This window comes from Lissotriton vulgaris, chromosome 5, assembly GCF_964263255.1.
Source record: "Lissotriton vulgaris chromosome 5, aLisVul1.2, whole genome shotgun sequence".
Classification (NCBI taxonomy): domain Eukaryota; kingdom Metazoa; phylum Chordata; class Amphibia; order Caudata; family Salamandridae; genus Lissotriton; species Lissotriton vulgaris.
In genome coordinates, this window is record NC_141693.1 from 1710201838 (window position 1) to 1710216179 (window position 14342).

General features: G+C 45.7%; 1 protein-coding gene across 2 annotated transcripts in view; it reads right to left on the reverse strand.

The window, feature by feature from the left end:
* Positions 1-14342, reverse strand: part of DBF4B (DBF4B-CDC7 kinase regulatory subunit) — a 308603-nt gene that overhangs the window by 63054 nt on the left and 231207 nt on the right. The gene's annotated exons all lie outside the window — the stretch shown is intronic.

The following is a 14342-nucleotide window of genomic DNA, read 5'->3' on the forward strand; positions in this document are numbered from 1 at the left end:
CACGGATAGGTGTGTGTCAGAGTACAGTAGTTGGGCTTAGTCTAAAGTGGTGAGGTCTTAGTGTCAGTTTATATAGTGAATTAGTTAATAGTCCAGTGATACTGACTAGTCCAAGGCAGACATTCTTTCACACTAGTCTAAAATACTAAAGTCCAATAGAGACTAGTCTAAAATGGCCGCCAGGTAGTTCAGATCGAGACAGTAGTCCTCTGTTTGTTGCTGTTGCTTCGATAGCAGGGGAGAGCAGCTTCCCTTCCCAACCATGCAGGCAAGGGGAGATAGAGATATTAGTCCTCTGTCTGTTGGTATTACTTTGAGCACAGGGGATGGGATTACACTTTGTTTAAGCAGGCAGAGCTCAAGGCTAGCTGGGAGGAATTCTGATCTCTGAGTGGGGGAGTTAAGCTGAGGGGCCTCGTGGACAACGTAGGTAGGGGATTTATTGCTACAGTTCTATGGCTCTAGCCATTTTGAACAAAGGAGTTAGTTTTTAAAAAGAGAGCAGGCGGGTGGGAGAAGTAAATACCTTAAGTTTCTGTGTGCCTGTTAATTTTGCCCGTAGAGTTATACCGGAGCAATGCTTTAGACCATGATGATGATGATCCCTTCCGCTTCGTAGATGTGTCACTTCATTCACTCCTATAAAAAAGTTCTTTTTTTGTTTGTTGAGCTGTGCTTAGCTCTCGCGGGTCCGCTGCTCGAGAATGTGATACCCCTGTGTTTGCTAGCAACCTGCGTCCCAGGCCCCTCTCAGCCCTCCAGACCGTTAGGATTCCTCTGCTGGAGGAGGGCGGGAGGGGGGGGTTGCGTTGTCGTGTCCCGGTGCTGCTATCTGTGTCCTCTGTTGCCTTCAGGAAGGGGTCCCTGCTTCAGGTCGAAAGTAATAGATAATTTGTCTCACCCACTTGTCTGTGGTAATTGCGTTCCAGACTGGTAGGAATTGTGTTAGTCTGCCTCCGACCGGTGTTGAGTGGTCTGGAGGGAGTGTGAGCAAGTCACTGTTTGGTGGCGGTGGTTGTTGCCACCACGTCCTCTGCCCTTGTTATTATTGCCTCTATAACCTCCTCTGTTGGAGCCTTTATTAAAGGTACTCTGGGTAAATGTAGAGGAAGTTTGTGATGTGTTGCCGCTACCTGAGCCTCGAAAGCAGCGACGAAAGGAAGTGCTGGATTGTTGGAGCTGAAGTGCACCCATTGACTTAGCAGTATCCGTAACCTTTTTCATCATCTTCAAGATGGTATCTACTGCAGGTCCAAACAAAGTCTTGGTTAACTGGCTGGTTGAGGATGGTTGACTGCACTTATTTTTTAAATCCAGAAATGCGTAGCCACGCATGCCGACGTAGTAATAAGCTAGTGTTAATAGACCTAGCTGCTGTGTCATCTGCGTCAAGTGCACACTTAATAAAAGCATTTGTTATAAATTTGCCTTCTTGTATTAGGTAGTTAGCTTTAGATTTGAATGGTTGTGGGAGGTGTTGTAGTAAACCTATCAGCTGGTCATAATGTGCCTTATCGTATCGTGCTAATAGAGCATGTGTGTTTGCAACTCTCCAAGTGTTTGCTGCTTGGGATGCCACTCTTGTCTGAGGCTTCTAGTATCTTTGACTCGGTCAGGAGGGGGGAGCATCTCCTATTGTCTGTGAATTAGCTCGCTTTCAAGCATTTGCTACCACTAATGAGTCTAAAGGCAACTGTGATTTAATATAAGACGGGTCTGTAGGGGCTGCCTTATACTTTCTCAATTCCCGTATTGAGGACACGCACTCTGGCTGGATCTTTACATATGTCTGGCGCGTGTTTTAGTACCCCTTTTAACATAGGAAGTGTACGTACGCTTTTTCCTGAAGTAGGAAAAGTGTTGAATAGGAAATCTTCTATTAGGTCAGTGTGCATGTCTACATTATGATATTTAGCTCCCCTATCCACTAGTTGGTTAAAGACAATGGTGTCGTCAGTAGGCGACTGCTTTATAGGATATGTAGAGGTGTCAGGGATGGGTTGTGGGTCGTATGTATCATAAGGATCATTCTGGTCATCCCAGGTGTTAACCTGTACATCCTGATCCTCAGGGTCTACAAAGTTATCTTGAGGATCGTCCCCTATGTTTTCTGTCTCATCATAATGTGAAGGAGAGTAAGGTACATAAGGCATGTCAGGAAAGAAAGGAGGAGTGAAAGGCCTTGAGGGAGATGTTGCAAAGTCTTTCTTCTTTGAAGGAACAGGGGAAGAAGTGTCCCTGTCCAAAGGTCTCTTCTTCCAGTGGTAAACTGTCATCCGTGCTGTTTTAGGGTCTATGTACAGTTTAGGTTGTTCTTCCTCCACTGGATCAGGGTGGAAAAGTTCTTACTCAACTGTCCGTGGTTTTGGCGCAATGATTTTGGCTTAGTCACTTGTTTATGAGTCTTTGCCTCTAGGGCCTTCGGCTGTGGATCTTCTTTTGGCTCGACTGCTGTTTTCGGGTCGGTGACCTTTTTCGGGTCAGCGACTCCCTTTTGTTAGACGTGTTTTGTCTTTACCGTCTTTTTTGGTTCGACAACCTTTTTCGGATCAACCGTTTTTTTTGTCGACTCAGCTGCCTTCTTCGGGACACCAGGAATTTTAGTGTGACCTGCTTTTGGGAGGTAGACACTCTTTTTCAGCTCGACTGCCTTTTGAGTCTACTATTCTCTTGGGATCGACGACCTTTTTTGTTTTGATGTTTTTCTTCGGCTCGACAACCTTTTTCGGTTTGGCTGTCTTTTTGGGAATAGTGTAGCTAGTTCCTGGGGTCTCAGAAGGCTTGGGTTTGGTCTGCGGAGCAGAGCCAGAAGGCAGGGTCTCTGAAGGAGTTTGTCGATCTCGGCTAAGGCCTTTAAGCGATGCTTCGACCGGAGCCTCGTGGAAGCGGGGTAGCGGGCGTTGTACTCACGGTTTGCCCCGGTGTGATCTGGTCATCGGAGTCAGAATGGTCTTCTACGGTGAAAATTTCGAGGTCGGAGTCCGCCGCTTCTGGGAGGTCATGTTAGTCATCGAAAATGTTCTCTGGTGCCGGTGCCTGCCGCTGCATCTCTTGTCTCGCGGCCCTTCGGTTCCGGATAGTTTTCTTCGACCGGAACTGAGCCCAAGATGGACAGTTTTCCTCGTTGTGCTCGGGAGAGAGGCACTTGTTGCATACTGTATCAGTATGTGGAAACTTGGAGTGACATTGTGGGCACCTTTTAAATGGGGTCCTTTCCATCGGCAGCAGGCCCACGTGGCGTTGAAAGGGCCCAACGGCCCGCGTCGACGACCGGATCGAGATGGAAAGTGTTATTGAGTAAAGGTTTACCGAACAAGAACAATACCGTCGAGGTAGAAGGCTTATGGCCTTAGAAAGTTGAAAAGTTTTGGTTCCGAAGTTGGAGTTGAAGAATAGCATCCGAACCCAATGGCGGAAAAAAAAAAAACTGAAGATGAAGATGCCCATGCGCACCGTAGTCCAGCAGAGGAGTCACCTATCGCGTGATACTTTGAAGACTCTTCCAGGACAATAAAGTGCAAACATCCGGACCCAACACTAGGCGGCTATCTATGCTAAGATTTGAATTAAGCAGTCCACATGCCTCGAACACAGTTGTTTATTAATTCAATGTGCATTGAAAAAGACTACACCTCAGCCAAGCCATTCTTATAGCTTCAGGGGCAGGGAACAGTCTGAATTGTCACACTTGGCAGCGCTGGCAGAGGCCATGGGTGGTGCAAGCTGCAGTGGCCTCATGACTAGGTCTCTGGCACTTATTTACAAATTAAGCACTGAGCTAAATATTACCTATCCTGTAATAGGATTATCAGGAGCACTGCCTCCAGCCTGAAATTAATACTCCAGTACCAAAAGCGAGCCCCCTGTTGCACACTATAGAAATATTAAATCCCGTGCAGCGATAGCTGGGCCAACAGGTTTGAAAAGTAAACACTGGTATCTATTCTCTGCAAGACCCCCATGTGGAAGATGGCTCTTGGTTTTAAGAAGTGGAAACCTACCAGAGTGAGTGGCGGGTAGATGGGATGAGTGTGTGTGCGTGGTGGGTAGATGGGATGAGTGTGTGTGCGTGGTGGGTAGATGGGATGAGTGTGTGTGCGTGGCGGGTAGATGGGATGAGTGTGTGTGCGTGGCAGGTAGATGGGATGAGTGTGTGTGTATGTGCGTGGTGGGTAGATGGGATGAGTGTGTGTGTGTGTGTGAGTGTGAGTGTGCGTGGCGGGTAGATGGCATGAGTGTGTGTGCGTAGACAGCCCACAAGTTGTGATCTTGTTCCCTGGGCAGACTGCCAAGCATTTTGGCATGGGTGGCAACTTTTCTTCTCCTCTTGTGAGGACTGGCTGTATTACATTGTCGGAGCAGGGGGTTCCTCAGTGGTACACAGTAAGCACTGTGGCGTGGTCAGTGCAAGGAGAGATGTTTCTACCTGCCCACTCAGGACCATAATTGATTCAGCAGTCATACATTTTTTTGTGTTTATACAAAGTAGTATGTCAGAATGCGCATATGAAATATTCATAAGTGTTCAGTGTGTTTCTCGAAGTCTTGATTATTTATTCGATACAAGTCGTTACCCGTGGATAATAAAATATGTACGTGAGTGGTGTCACCCTTCGTTCACGGTTGTGATCCGATCTCTCTTGCTCATTCATTTCTAAAAAATGCCACGGAAAAGCTCCCGCCAGAGGCAGTCTCATATACTCCGATATTCAATGATGGCTATAATCCCCTTTTAAAAAGATGTAGTCTCAAAACAACTTATAAATATATGAATAAAGGAAGTCTGTGGGGTTACCATCTGATCCTTACAATCGTACCTTTATATGCCAGTAGCATTTCCAAGTGAATATCACATGCGTCACACTCGCCATCTCGTCCGAATCATACTGACACTCAGGTTTTCACACACTTCAAAGAACAGACACCATGGAAATAACTAGTGTTCACTTACAGCCCTCCGCTGAGCGGTCAATTTGGATCAGCGAGCTGTATTTACTGGGTTCTCCATTTCCTGTTGGCACTCCCGGTTAAGTCATATGCACGCCAGACATGGAATCTGGGTATTGGAGTTCTCACGCATCCCCATGTCTTTGAGACAATGAAGTTGGCTAGTAGGAGCCGATTTAGGAGTCGCTCCTTTTTGTGGGCGTTGTTAATTAAATCATTTGTGAGGGCCCATCGGAATACTGGGTGTTAGCGTTTATTCACATTTTTGTGTGTTTGCAATGTCTGCTTGTCAATAAAATTACTTAATGAATACGACTGCTTGGGAATGCTGGGAATTGAAGTTCTCACGGATTCGAGTGCCTGGGTGTCAAAGCAAATTTGTTTGTCTCCCAAAACATTTTTTGGGGTTCTTAATGACTCATGTTAAGGCCACATTTTTGTTATTGGTGCTTTTAATCGCATTGAAATAATGTGCACTGGAAGCTTCTAATAGTTTTTATTTATTTCCAGGTCTGATAGTTCATTAGGTTAGCAGTGTACGCAAACAAAAAAAAAGTGCAGCATATGTCTTCAATTATCGCGGCTGTGTCTGGCCGCGATAATTGAAGACATAGGGCCTTTGGTGCGCGTAACAGACACCAATAGGCCATGGGCGGAGCTACGCGACCGCCCATGGCCTATTGCGTGTTCTGTTTTAAAAGTACACGCGTGCAAAGGCCAATGAAAATGGACCTAGGAAGTAACACGCACTAGCTACGTGGAAGGCAGGCAGGTCCTCCGGGGTTGTCGTGGTTGCTGTCCGCAGGAGACACTGGAGTTTCACAGGAGCAGGTTCAAGGATCAACAGGCCTGTAGGGTTCTGGGGCCAAGTCAGTTGGCATAGTCCTTTTGTCAACAGCTGCGCGGCAGGACTTCTTGTTTCTTGGTCTTCTTTGTTGTTGCAATCGGGATCTGAGGAAGGAAGGATCAGGGTGCCCCCAAATACTAAGTTTAGGGGCGTTACAGGTAGGGCAAGGGCAAGGACCAATGAGTCTGCCCCCTAGCCTGCTCCTTTCCTGTGGGAGGGGGGCAGGAGCTTTGCTGTGATTGGGCAGGGCTCCACATCTTCAAGATGGCCGGAGCCTGGAGTCGTGCTTCACCTCGCCTCTACCACCTGAGGGGTGGGGTTGGCATAGGCTGACACACCCAGTTTCCTCACTTAGGGTTTCCCGCTGTTCTTCACGCCAGAGTGGGGGTCAGAACCGGTGGGGGCCAGTTTGAGTACAACAGGTGGCCTGGAGAAGCTGAAAAAGGCAGTATGCCTTTAAAGCTTCCCCTGCCCATCCTGGGGAGGAGGCCTGGCACCTCGTCCCAGGATGTGCATAGTTTCAGGCCCCCCACCCCCGAGAGTGGCAGGCTCTCGACCCAGGGGTGCAAAAACATGTCTGTGGTGGCAGCCACACAGTTAGGACACTGGGAGTTGGTTAGGTTTCAGGGGGCATCTCTAAGATGCCCTCTGTCATGCATTTTACATTAAATCCTGGCATCAGTGCGGGTTTGATGTGCTGAGAAGTTTGATATCAAACTTCAGTCTTCAGTGAAGCCATCATGGTGCTGTGGAGTTCGGAATGACGACCTCCCAGCACCATATACTCTTAATGGCAGCACTGCACTATCAGTGCCCAGGAATGGCCCTGTGTACTGTAAGGGCACAGGGCTCATGCAACTGTGCCCACACCACTGGCATAGGGCACCCAGCTAGAGGGGCGACGGATGGCAGAGCAGTGAGCTTGTGGGCATGGCACACAGGGATGTGTGCGATGTCGACTCCGTTTAGTTCTGTACCTAGACACTCTGCCTGCAAAGGCACTGTGTGGGTGTCAGGGTACAGGGCCCCTAAGGGTGGCACAATAAGTGCTACAGTCCTTACGGGTCTTCGCAGGTCACCATGCCCTGGGTACCTAGGGTACCATTTACTAGGGACTGACAGGTAGCCAGAGATGCCAATTGGGTTTTAGTTTTAACACAGTTTTAGGGAAGGAACACCGGCCCTGGGCACCTGGTTGGTAGGAGTCCAGGGCACACTCAGTCAAAGCACATCAGCAATTCAGCAAAAAGAGGGGGCATACCCATGCAAGAAAGATAGCACTTTCTCACACATATCCTCCGTGATATTGGCGGTCATTGATAAAAGTTCTTAATGTGCCCCCTGCTGAACCCCACACACTTTATGATTCAATTGTCCTTACTGAGAGCCCCTGGGTTGGGTGACATCCGTCAGAGTTAGGGCGCCAGCTGGGTTGATTACAGAGTGATTGCGGCCCTAGAAGCTGCAGCCTGTTGCTGGGAGTCAAGTGCAATTCCAATTTGGTGTGTAAACTTACCGGCTCTAGCAAGTAAGCAGGTAGTGGTTTCTGAAAAGCAACATTCCGAGGCCTCCCTGCAGGTTCTGAGGCCTTATCCCTCAGGGCCAGGTGTAGCAGACTATGGCGATCGCTGTCCAGCTTGGGGCAGCAGCACAAAATATGTAACCAGGATTCCCAGTGGTAAATGCTTAGACGGCAGGAGACTTGTCTTTTCGCGCCCATTTTGGGTTGAAATCCAGGATCTTGAGGGCAGTGAGGAGCAAGAACAGGATTTTCTTTCTCGCTTGAGCTGAGAGTGGGTCTCGCATGTATAGTTGAGCTTTTCCGGGAGTGTATAAATTGTCACGAACCAGTGTAAGGGAGTTGTACCGGAGTGAGGATTGATCCAGTTAAAACAAGATGGTTTGGACTTGGCGCTTCACAGCTTTAGGCCAGGTAGAGTAAGGGATTTCATGAAGGGGCATGCGCTCCTCCTCCATTTTCAGACAATCTATTGCTTGATCCAGCTTGGAGTGCCACGTGGAACCCAGTGGCATAAAGATAGTTTTTAGAAAGTATTTGAGAGGGGTTTTGGGGGCTTTCAGTACTCCAATATATTTTATTAAGTCCCCCTGTAATGCGAAGTCCGGTCTATTTAGTCCTATTTCTAGCCTTAGCCTGGTGTTCCTTGCATATCTGGGTGCCTGTAGCACGATTACGATCTTGTATGCTTTATGCGGGCAGCGCTGATTGCTTTCTCTAGTGCACCTGGGAATGCCAAGTGACCATAGGTAATTACTGGAATTAGTTTCACCCAAAGTAGTGTCATTATGGGCTTAGACGTCTAAGTGACAGAATTATTCTGTTGATTTTCGGCGTTCGCTCCTTTGTGTTTGGCTGCTGTAGCCCTCTCTGTTACCCGTACCCCCCCACCCCCCCAGTAATGGTTGGATGTAGCGGTCCTAATTCGGTACTCGCCCAGAGACCAAGTTGCTTACTTTTTGTGAGTGTATTGGCCAAAGATTATCTTGTCTTGGTCTCATTGATTAGCATGCTGTTTTCCTGGTTGTACACGGTTAGACTTTTTAATGCTCTTTGGAGCCCCATCCTGGTGTGGTCCATGATCACTGTCATCCGCATACTGAAGGATTCCCTGGATCATCTTGGCCAATCTCGGGGGTACTAGGCTGGAGTCTTTCAAGACTTCCCCCAAGTCTGCTGTGTACTGGTTGAATAATAGTGGGGCCAGCACACATCTCTGCTTTAGCCCAGTATTAGTTTTGATTCTCGAGGTAGCAGTTGTTGGACTTAGTTGGACCCAGCCCCATGTGCCCTCAGTGGGCTTTTATCGCTTTTAAAAGGTTTTACCGAGTTCCCCCAGGATTCGAGTTTTGCTCACAATAGACCTCTATTAACTCTGTTGAAAGCCATGGAGTAGTCTATAAAGCAGCACAACAGGGCCATCTTATTGCTCATTACGGCTTGCTTCGAGAGGTAAGACAGCGCTAAGATGTTGTCCATGGTGGAGCGGTTTACCCTGAAGCCAGTTTGATCGGGCCGGAGGATACCCTTCTTACCCACCCAGTCCTCTAAGTCCCTTATTAGTACTATCCGGGCATAAACCTTTGCTTTGATGTCAAGCAGAGCTATTAGCCTAGAGTTGGCAAGGCTTGAGTGGTGAACAAAAGTCCAGTGCAAACGTTAGGTTTAGAATGTTACCATTCCTTCCTTTTGGAAAGGCTAAATACATTGCACTTGAAAGAACATTTTCAGACTTGTCCACCTTGTCTCATTAAATGTTTTTTTTTTTTTAATTACTATGAATATCTTGACCATATTCTAAACCCAACGTGTGCACAGGACTTTTGTTCAATTCATTGAGTAAGCCCTTGTCACTCCCCGCAGAGGTTTAGGGGTTTCCTCTGACCTGTAGAACAGTTATATTATTAGAACCTTTCACTACTTAATTACCGCTAACAGCCCAGGTGCCATTCTTCCTGCACACTCAGAAACACAGAACTCAAGGTTTAAGTGGTCTTCCTTCTTGTGGACTGGAAATAGGATAGAGCCTTTCCAGGATTGTGCTAATATTGCTGTGAAATCTGAGTGATTATATAATGAAGTAAGGATGGATGCAAAGTAAGCTAGAGCAGACTTGAAAACTAGAGCGGGAATGCCATTTGGCCCTAGGGCCCCGTCGGTTCTTATTGCCCTGAAGTACCTGGTGGTGTCCTCCACTGTGTAAGTGTCAAACTGACTGGGCACACTGGTTTATTCCTGCATGCTTTGAGGTTTGACTTCAGGTGCGGCCTGAGACAACTCTAAGATGGGAGGGCCCACCTTGTATGGTAAGCTTGTGTACAGACCTTTCACATACTGTTCCCAGACATTGCCAGCAACCCTACTTTCTTTAGGCGGGCTTCAGGAGCTCAGGCTATTGATGTATCTCCATAGTTTGCTTTTATCATCATTTTCTTTAATTAGTGAGAACATTGAGCCAGTTCTTTTCCGTCCGCTGTCTTTTCAGCTCCCATACTTTCTTATATGAGGTTCTCAGGGCAGATATGGAGGTCAACAGTGGCGAATGGACTCCTTAATTTTTGCCTTAATTGCCTTTTTAAGAGCACGTCTATGTTGTATCAAGCACTTCGGTGCTCTTTGTTCCGGCAAAGGTTTTTTTGGGTTGGGGCTTCTTACTTGGTCGGCATTTCCCTGGTTCTTCTGTAAATTCACTATCAGCATTTTCCCAATGACTTATGATGTTCTTTGAGTGCTGTATCTGAAATGCCTCCTCCTTCGCGGCTACATACTCCAACAGGCTACAGCGAAGATTGGCAGTCCATTTGAATCTTTTAAGGGTTAAATATCGTTCTTCACCAAGGGTTGTGCCAATTGTTTCCTAGACTTCCGCTAGTTCCAGTGCCAGTTTGAAGATTGCACAAAGTGGCCTATGGGTGCTTTCATCCCGGTCATCCACTACAAAGTCACATAGTTTGTGGGCCTGCCCTTCATTGATTAAAATGTAATCTATTGTGGATACAATTCTGAAGGTCTACTTGAGGATCCATGAGGGGCGGCTGATTTTTTTAATTCTATGGGTGGATTGTAGCTTAACATTTTAAGAAGGGAGATAAACGTGCCCTACTTCCCATTGCTGGGTACAGCTAGGACTTGGTCCAGACCTTGTGTTAAAATCTCCTGCAATTATCACATTGTGATGCTCAAATTTAATGTGTATGTCTTCCAAGATGCTAATAAAGGATTCCATAGCCTGTTGAGTTTTAAATTTTGTTGGATTAATGTAGCAATTAATTAGTAGCAGGGAATTGGGCTGATGTCCCTTTCTCAGCTCCTCAATTGTAATTACTTTGAGGAAGGGCGTTTCCACTTTTATGGCTGTGGGTTTAAATTTGCAAGCAAGAATTTTTTTTTTTTTTTCAAAGTAGTAATTATTTTTTTTTTAATGAATAGACAACCTGACTGGCATCCAAAGATGGTCTTTTTGGACGCTGGTATGTGATGTTCATAGAAGCCGCCAAATGGGGTGGTTGACTTGGCCCAGGTCTCCTGGAAGCACAAAATGTCCCCCTTTTTAAGGTAATCTTGTGTGGCCTTCTCCCTAAAGATGTTGCTTAACCCTGCGTCATTTCATGAAATGAAGGGTAATTTACGTTGCTGACCACTAATTTAAGCTGGGCATCCTCTACTGACGCTGCTATTTCTTTGGTTAGGGACGCTGTCGCCATGGGTCCTCCATTTAGACCTGCTCATGCTGGAGCGGCTGCACTACGCGCTGCGTGCCTGTGCGAAATGTTTATTGGGGTTTTTAGTTGCCCGGGTTCCTCTCTCCCTCAGACTTTTATTCATTGTGCCTTTGAGTATTGATGTAGGTTTCCACCGATTGTATTTGGGTTTGAGAACGTGTGGTTATTTCGATGTACTGAGAGCGGTGGCTTCGATACTCCATTCTGCGAGTTGTGGAGCTCCGCAGAGAACAGCCTGTTTTATTTGCTGTTGGGTGAAGCCAACTAAGGTGGAGTCCCCATGGGTCTGCCGCTCTAGACTTTTGAACTTCACCCACTCTGTTATCGGAGGTAATCTGTGCCAAGAATTCGATGTGTCCAAAGAGACATAGGAGATTGGACCTGTTCAGAATGACTCAGTCGGGATCTGTGCAATAATCTGGGTGAAGGACCTCTAACAAGTTGTCAAGGGGTATTCTATATTAAACCTGATCAAAGATTGGAACTTCTGACAGATTATGTACATCAAGGTGTGAGGCCTGGATGTATCCTTATGAACACACAAGGTAAATGAATGTCAATTCAGACTACTATTATGGCTCTATGTCTGTGTTTGCTCTCATTTGACCTGGATATTGTGATAACTAGACACTTGTCCCAGACAAGTCACATCAGCTGGGATATCTAGGTCACTGTCTGAATCACTTGACACTTTCAAAGTTTTTGGAATAAGGTGATAAGACCTCAGTGTCAATGACCAACATAACAATGATTCTGCATAATTTTAGAAAAAAGGAGACTCCCATTATTCAAGATGGAGTTAGGCCTATTTAAAAATGGAGTTGGACCTTAGGGGCTTTACAAGAGGATCTGAAGCCTTGTTGTTTCTGGATCTCTGCAGCTTTCAATACAATTGAACAGAAGATGTTCCCTGCGAACTGAACTCTCGGGAGTGGAGATAAACCCCTGAAGTAGGCTGCCTCATTTTACCAGGTAGATCGCAAATGGTCCAAACTTTACTCCTCTTCTTTCTCCACCTCCGTATCGTGATGAGTGCCACAGGGATCCTCTTTATCCCACTTCTGTTCCATCTTTATTAGACCCCCCCACCCTCTTACTGAACAGTTAAAACATGCCAAAGCCACTTTTCTATCTTTTTGCACATGATATACAGATTGTTGAATTGCATGATAACCTTCATAAGGCAAGTCACCATGAATTTCGTAATCAATGGATGGGACAATATTACCTTCGACTTAAACAATCAAATACAAAAACTGTCTTTCGTGAACGGATTCTCAGGGACAGTTATTTAAAGCCTCTTAATCTGGTTGATTTTACACCCCGATTCTAAAAAGCTAGGAATCTGGGTATTACCCAGGATATGAAACTTTATCTAGATTTCTAATGTCTAAAGTCACTAAAATATAAATGACAAATATTGTATTATAGCAATGCTGTATACCTTGGAATCCACAAAACTTTTATTGCATAACAAAATGTTTTCAAAATTCCTTGGTCAGATCCATCTTCCAGCTTACAAAAATGGACTCCACTTTTACCCACCTTTGACAAACTTTTTTTTTTTTTAATTGTCTTTAATTCCAACTTTATCATATTTAAAATCTCAACCCAACCAATCATGCAGGTCTAGCAACAAACTGATGCGAGTGGTGCTGTCTTTCAAACTGGTAAGGACGACATTTTTTATTCCAGGGGCTAAATCATGAAATTCCATTTCCAATTGATATTCAAACCATCCCTCTGCTTGTAAAATTTAGAAAAACCCTCAAAACGAGGTTATTTAACCAGCAATGATTAAATGTGATGTTCCTGTATAAGAAAGGAGCACCAAGAGACTGTCTGGAGTGGCAGTTGAGCTATACAAAATCCTCCCAAAAATTAAATAAATGGAGCCTTGGTTTGATTGATGCAGGGCGGTAGAGGTACAGAATTAGTCAGGGAGCATGACAACAGCTTTAGTCTTTGTAATCTCATAGTGCGCCACCTGTCTCACTCAAGCGAACAACTGTTTTGGATCCAATGTGTCTACTCTGGAACATCCTACAGTACTGGTGCCTGAAACCAGTGTGGCTCATAGAAGCAGAGTAGAAGACTAACAGAATTGATACAGGTCTGGTAATATGTTCAAATGGGACATACTGTGCCAGGAAGGACCCATTTACTTGCATGCAGACCCCTGCAGCATAGCCTCTTTTAAGGTCTCTACAGCAGGGTCGACGATGGGCTAGGAAAGTCAAGACATTGTGACTAATCGAGAAATCTGTTCCATGGCCAATTCCCTCGATAAAGTGAAAGTTGCACTCGTACATTTCTCTTTGGAGGCAGAGCGGTAGAATGAGGTAGAGCAGGGAGTTTCAAACGTTTCTGTAATAAGAGCTACTTACATTCAATGAGACTCATCTAGAGTTTAATATTAGTGATGAAAAAACGACCACCATATCAGAGATGGTCAGCAGTGATCACATCAGTGCATTAGGCAGGGTTGCCACCAATCCCCCTTGGGATCAAGGTGATAATACGAGCAATAAGTCTCTCCAACAAACATCAGCATAGGAGTTCAGCAAATACACACATTTGTGTCTAATACAAGTTTAAAATGTTGGCATACTTATAATTCATCCAAGCAAAAGCTTCTATGCTAGTAGGCTAGACTGTACATCGGAGAACTACTCACAGTTAGCTGGAGAGTTACCTGTAGCTCATGAACTGCTGGTTTGTGCTGACTGGGTTTTTGGCTCTATTTCTAAGAGATGGTGACTTTAAGCTTGCTACCATATTAGATCCCTATTCTTAGCTTGTTTTGGTCCTTTTCAGCCCTCTTTTCAGACCTAGAAGCATAAACTAGAGGATAGCCGCTTTATATGATGATAGATCCCTTATTCCTGACTCTAATCTATCTATTGCCTATTGGCTTTGACATAATTATGTGTCATTTCATCATTCTACTTATAGTAGAGGGTGGATCCTGTAGTTCTGACTTTATGTTGGCTCTATACACAAACCCTACCAATAGGTAAGTGTCTATTTCATCCTTTTCGGGCCTACAAGGCCCAGAACCAGAGAGACTCCATTTTGCTTTCTGCCTCGGCTGACTGAGGAGCTTGCAGGGTAAGGTGATGTTTTAGTTACGAGGTGTTGTTCGCTCTTTGCAAACTAGAGAGAACCGGCCGGAGCTGAATCTCATCAGGAAATGTCCCTGGGCTCAAGTCTCTAGACGAAAAAAGCAGTTGATCACTGTGGGGGCGTCTGGAGCAGGGAGCCTGGTGCATGGATTTGGTGGGAGGAGGCTACTGGCTGGAAATTT